The sequence below is a fragment of the Apis dorsata genome, unplaced genomic scaffold (genome assembly GCF_000469605.1).
Source record: "Apis dorsata unplaced genomic scaffold, Apis dorsata 1.3 scaffold_238, whole genome shotgun sequence".
NCBI lineage: Eukaryota > Metazoa > Arthropoda > Insecta > Hymenoptera > Apidae > Apis > Apis dorsata.
In genome coordinates this window covers 73293-79452 of record NW_006263518.1, presented here as the reverse complement: position 1 = coordinate 79452, position 6160 = coordinate 73293, and the positions used below count along the sequence as shown (strand labels likewise).

At 41.8% G+C, this 6160-nt stretch overlaps 1 protein-coding gene and 1 long non-coding RNA gene across 2 annotated transcripts in view; one reads left to right on the top strand and one right to left on the bottom strand.

Moving 5' to 3' along the window:
• The window catches only part of LOC102677979 (neurotrimin-like), a 178438-nt gene that overhangs the window by 106365 nt on the left and 65913 nt on the right, over positions 1-6160 (bottom strand). The window lies entirely within an intron of this gene.
• On the top strand, positions 1390-1781 carry LOC116185651. The gene is made up of 2 exons (XR_004150515.1): positions 1390-1450; positions 1491-1781. It is a non-coding gene; the product is annotated as an uncharacterized LOC116185651 (long non-coding RNA).

Sequence of the window (6160 nt, the reverse complement as noted above, 5' to 3'; positions counted from 1 at the left end):
CTCTCTCTCTCTCTCTCTCTCTCTCTCTCTCTCTCTCTCTCTCTCTCGATGATAGATATCTCTTGGCAAGAATTATTTATTCGTACAGTTCGGTTAAAAAGAAGATGAATAGTTGGATTATCTAAGGATAACGATGTAAATGGGTGTAAATACATAGGAAATATACAGCAAATTTTTTTTTACAACGATTTATTTAATTCATTTAATTTATTTCGAACGCATTCGTGCACACGTGGTGTTTTCAACGATATCTCAAACACCTTCCCGTACGTGAAAATATATTTAGCGCCGTGCACGTGAATGATATTCCTCAAATATCGTATGACTGTAATTTAAGCGCAATTTTAAAAGGTAGTTAAAGTACACCGCTCCAGGCTTGCCGATTACGCCGAATAATTATGTAGCGGCCCGTTGTTACGTTATTACGACCGTCGGAATTATACTTAATTTGTAGTCATAAGTATACCCTACTTTGGTTTACTTTTGACAGTAATTCGTGCTTTCTTGGAACTGCCGCTCCTATTCCGAATAACGATAACGCCTCCCTAACGAATCCGGTAATTCATTTTATACGAGCTCGAGGATCGCGATTAATACCTTTTAATACCGACTTTTCTCTCCTATATATATATATATATATATATATATATACTTTTCCTTCCAATTCCTTTCTTTCCTTCCGTTCGAAAGAAACGAAACGACTTTGTTTCGATATCGTTATCGATGGGAATAAAAAAATACAAATAGATAAAAATAGAATGGAAACGAATTGGAGAACGGGATAGGTAAAGGGAGAGAGAGAGTTAGAGAGCAATAGATATTATTAATATAAAACTGGAGCGAGCTGGTGGTGATGGTTGTTCTCTGAAAAATGATCATCGATCCTGGAAGTGGAGAGAGAGAGAGAGGGAGATGGAACGAAATCGGGGGTTGGTTCGCTTTTTGTCGATGAATGGGACAAGGATCAACACGTACGGTAGTCGGTAATACTGGATGTTGCGAACGGCCGGCAGAGTGGCAAGCTGTCAGCCCGCCGCCGTACTGTCAGTCTCCTGTCTGGTTGCTGTCTATCTGTCATTCACTCGCTCAACCCACTCATTCGGACAACCCATCTCCCGGACTTTTTTCGCCTTCTCTCCTACCTCTTTTTTTTAATCCCTCTTTTTCGTGACTGATGTTCAAACTCGTTGGCCCCGTTACAACGCATCTGCCTGCGAAAATATTTTTTCGCCTCGTGCCCCACCCAACATCCAACCATATCCACCCGCGATGTCCTGCGAAATATTCATTCCTCTCCCTACTTTACCTTAATTATCCAACGCTCGATATATATATATATATATATACATATAAGAGAGAGGGGAGTTTTGAAAAATTTGGATTCGTATATCGTGACAAATGGACGATTTAAACTTGGAGTGAATCCATTTTCGATCTTGGAATTATACGTGTACAGGAGGAGGAGGATATATATATATATATATATATAGGAGGAGGGAATTAATTGGACGGTGATGATCGCGTTTCTCGCGGTATTTATCGCGGTGGTAAATGCACGTTGACGTTCGCGTTATCATCGATCGCGTAAATTAAACGGAAAACGAAACTGGCTTTTGTCCGTAGCGGGAAGAAATATGAAAATCGTGGGACGCGTGCAACGATACGTAAAACCTCGACCCCTTCACACGCTTACAGACAGTCGGGATATAAATCACGGGGATTTACGAGCCCCGGTTAAAAAGGGTAACGCAATATTTATAGTCATCTCGCACAGTTACATATAACAAATTGAACTTTTATATAAACGCGCTCACGTCCAAAGGCCTTATGGCAGGCACAGATTTTAATTATCGATATCGATTTATTGCCAATACATATTAATGCAGCGCCGAGCTACCTCACATGCCGGTGTTTATTCATATTGATGGAACCAGATTGAAACATAAACCGGATATGCAAACAACTACAGGTTTAATCGTTCGATAGCGGTCGATAAAAAAGAATAGAGAGAGAGAGAGAGAGAGAGAGGAGAAAAAAAGATAATAATTTTACACACGAATCGAGGAAAAAATTATTATTCCATCCATTTGCTTTCTATTCCCTGTTAAATTATTCCAATCCGTAGATATATATACATGTACACAATAAATAACGCGAGATCGTAATATTAACGCGAAAAATAAAAAAAAAAAAAAAAAGAATATCGATAATTGGTTTTCCAAAGAGGCCGATTATTTAAATTTATACGACGTTTAAATATCTAAATCGACGCGTAGATGTTTATGCTTCTCTCTCTCTCTCTCTCTGTTGACGAATACGCTCAATGTGTTCAAATTGTGCGAAACGATAATTAAGATTAAAATATACGAGAATCCGTAAATCATGAAGTAAACGACCAAGTATATATTTAAAAGGTATCGGGCTGATACGGGCCGGAGTTGAAAAGTTTGATACTTTATTCCGAGCAACGAAGCTTGAAAGCGTCTCTCGGTGGAACCGAGATAACGAGTCGCGGTTTGATATTTTACAAATTAGCAATTGTATAAAACAGGAAATTCGAAGCGCGTTAATTAATCTCTTGTTTAATTAACCAACGCGGATGGACGTATGTAACAATGAAAGCGGTAAGTCATTTCAGCACAAGGAAAATCATGTAGCGAAACTGAATTATACCAATTTACACACGCGAAATAGTCGTTAAAACATGATCCGGATGTTGATTGCGAGCAACTGAAAACTAAAATAAAGATAATGAAACGTGGTCGAGGACATCGGCGAGTATATACTCGTTCCGATAGTTACCGACCGAGATCGAAACTCGCAACTCGATCCATCCTCCATTCCTTACCTCTTCGTAATTCGAATCAACAAAATATTCAACGTCCGTTTTCCGCGAATCCATCGCGTTTACCCTTCGTCTCTCGTTCCATCCATCCACTTTCTCGTCTCGCCATTACCGTCGTCCACATCGATACGAGATCGGTCGATAATATCATCGCCGCTCCGTTTAACACGGCTGTTACGAGCAATATTCAGAGCAAAAGACAAAAGTTTTCAAGTTGATTACAATTTCAAGAAAGAGAGAGAAAGATATATATTTTAGACGTTCCTTTCGATCGCGATAAAAGGAAGCAACGATCGGAAATGACGATTCCGTTCGAAGGAAAGATTAATTGGAATATAGGTGGAACCTGGACGATACGAAATAAATTGGCATAAGACGTGAATCCTTTGGAAGTGGCATCAATTTCCCGGTTTCCCGGTTTCGGTGGGTGAGAAGAGACGGACTCGGGTGAGTAAATCGCGGCGTATCATCGTCTCTGCAACAGGGCGTGAAAGGGGCTTTACCGAATCTCTGGCAGCATTCCCGGAAAAGCGCGAAGGAAAAAGGGTGGTGGCGACGGCGGCGGCAACGGCGGCGGCAACGGCGGCGGCGACTGCGGCGAGAGGAAAGGAAGGGAGCGGGCGAAGAGAGGCAAAGGAAGGAAGATGACTGCTCGGTTGAGTAATGGATCAATTTATTTGCCGGGTGTAGGTAGGTGTTGGGGGGTAGTAGATACGTATATAGGAGGCGTATAACGGGGCAGAGAAATGGCTACGTTGGATCCCTCGTGTGTCGGGTAGAAAGATGTGGTGCGGGATGCGGCCCGCTAGGAGACCATTTTCCTATCCCCTTCCGACTCGTGCTTCTCGCCATCCACTTGTTCCGTTCTAACTGCCACCACCTTTTCCTCCTCGTCTCCTTCCAGACCTAGTCTCTTTCGCCGAGAAAATCGTATTTATTTCCACGGTGGTGAGAACGGATAGCGTGGCCGTGATCTATGTCCCGGCGCAGACACATCTCATTTACTCCGCGAAGCATAATTCCTTAACACTTTTTTGGGGAAAAACGCTCGTATATCTTGGTTACGCCACCAAGTCGCGCAAACTCCAACACTCGTACGTACGTACTCCACTCCCTCTATCTTTCCTCGATATTTTACATTTCGCCTTTCCTTTTCGCCATTCTCCTTTCGTTTACCCATTACATCAACCATCGCGTACTCTCTCTCTTTTTCTTTCCCTCTCTTTGCGCGTCGCACTCGCCATAAATACTCGTTCCATTTCATATTTCTTGCTCGATCCAACGATCGCCAACGCGATGCCCGATCTCCTCCCGATCAAACGACACGCGATGCGTTACATTTATGAACAGGTTTTTCGCGTTTATGCCTTCCATCTTCTTTTTCCAGATAAATGCTCGTTATCGATATATATATATATATATATAAATAATTCGCGTAACCAGGAAGCTGGTAAAACTCGTCGACATAAATTCTCGTCTTCGGAACGAAAAAAAATTCGCAGCTTTTGAGTAAAAGAAGGACGCTCGAAATTCGATCGTTTTACGTAATTTTCTTTCCATAGAATTTCAAAACACGAGGTTTTAAAAATGTATACGATGAGTCGAAAAGTGTTATCGCGATATCTGATAACTTTTTCTTCTTCTTTTTTTCACTCGATAAAGCGAATAGCAATGACGAAGTTATTTTCTGAAATATTTATATTCAGATATTATTAACCGTTTTATATAAAAAAAATACCGTAATCTCGAGGCGTTGTAAATGACTTGCAAATTATTGTGCATATATATTAAGTCGTTGCGTTCAATTACCAAGCAAAACTACGTTTCTTTTGATTAACGCGGTACAAAGTGTAACGCACTTTCGAAAAGAGAATGCAAAAATACGTGGAGTTTTCTTCTCGTCCTCCCCTCCGAATAATAATGGAAATAATGGAGATAATGGAACGTTGTTTATTAATCGGTGGTAGAGGTGAAACGAAAGAAAGGGGTCGTAAATTGGAAGGAAGGGAGGAGGATGCGCGTTTCAAAGGTGGAAATAATAGGAGGAACGGATCGGTAATATAAATTTGTCGAGCGGGGAACGGACGTCGAATTAGAAGGTTGTGTCGATTGGCCGACGCCGCAGGTGGGTATTTACGTAGCATCGGAAGTACCTGTATCGCGATCATTAATAAATAACGGCATTATGCAAATGGGCAATTTGTCTGGAGGCGGTGGGACCGCACGAGCCTTCCCCGGCTCGTAGTCGTTTCAAATATAAAACGAAAGTACAAACGTAACGCGTGGCAATTTATTTCGGCCGACTGTCACGGTGCGGTAGAGCGGTGGCTCACATTTATAATGAGAAGACAAATGATGCGTTGCGATGTGTTCCTGTATGTGACCGTGTACGAGCGCAACGACGACCGACCATTAATTTATCGCGCGCCGCCGAACTTTAGCTTCCGTCCACCACTTTTTCCACCTCCTTTACGATCCTCCTTCCTTCATCCAATTCCTTCCTTCCTTCCTTTCCTCTTTATCTCTAATCGATGAAAACCCCGATGAAACGTCCAATCGGGAAAACCATCGCGTTACGAGGATAAATGTTTACGAAGGATTTTGCAACACGTATGACGCATAGCGCGAAATGAGTGATGGAGCCACGAGTTTTTCCTCGCGATACCATCCACGCTATCCGTCCACCGCGACAACTATATCCAACAATAATGGTAAATAACGTTCGATAAATCTCTTTGTGACATTTTCACCGTTAATGGCCGTATGTAATACGTCAACGTTCCCAGCTATAAATATACACACCGCGACGAGAGAACAGACGGTATCGTCAAAGGTAAATAACTATTTCTATCTATCGAAAATTCTTCGACACACGCGAACTCGCAAAGTTTCGTCGAACGAAACGTATTATTAGATATTATATAATCCGTTTCGCGAACTTGTACTCCACTTTAAACATATATTGATTATATATTATTCCACTTGGGAATAAATCGCGTGTCTCGCAGCAGGTGTGCTTGTGCGTAGCGTCAAAGTACTTCGAGATCGATTGTTTCGAGAAGAAAGAAGGGAAGAATTTGGACGTTTTACACGGAAAGGAAAAAAGGAGGGGGAAGGGGAAACGGCGTATAAAGAAATAACGAAGCGCGTTACGTAATATCTCTCGATCTTTATCTTTCGGTTAAATACATCGGTGGTGCAATTATGTTGGTAGGAACGACGTCAACGTCACGGAAGCCGATGATTAATAGATGTTAATAACAGGTTATTTCGAAATTTATTCATAATTCCTGTCACGAGTGGCAGCGTAAATGC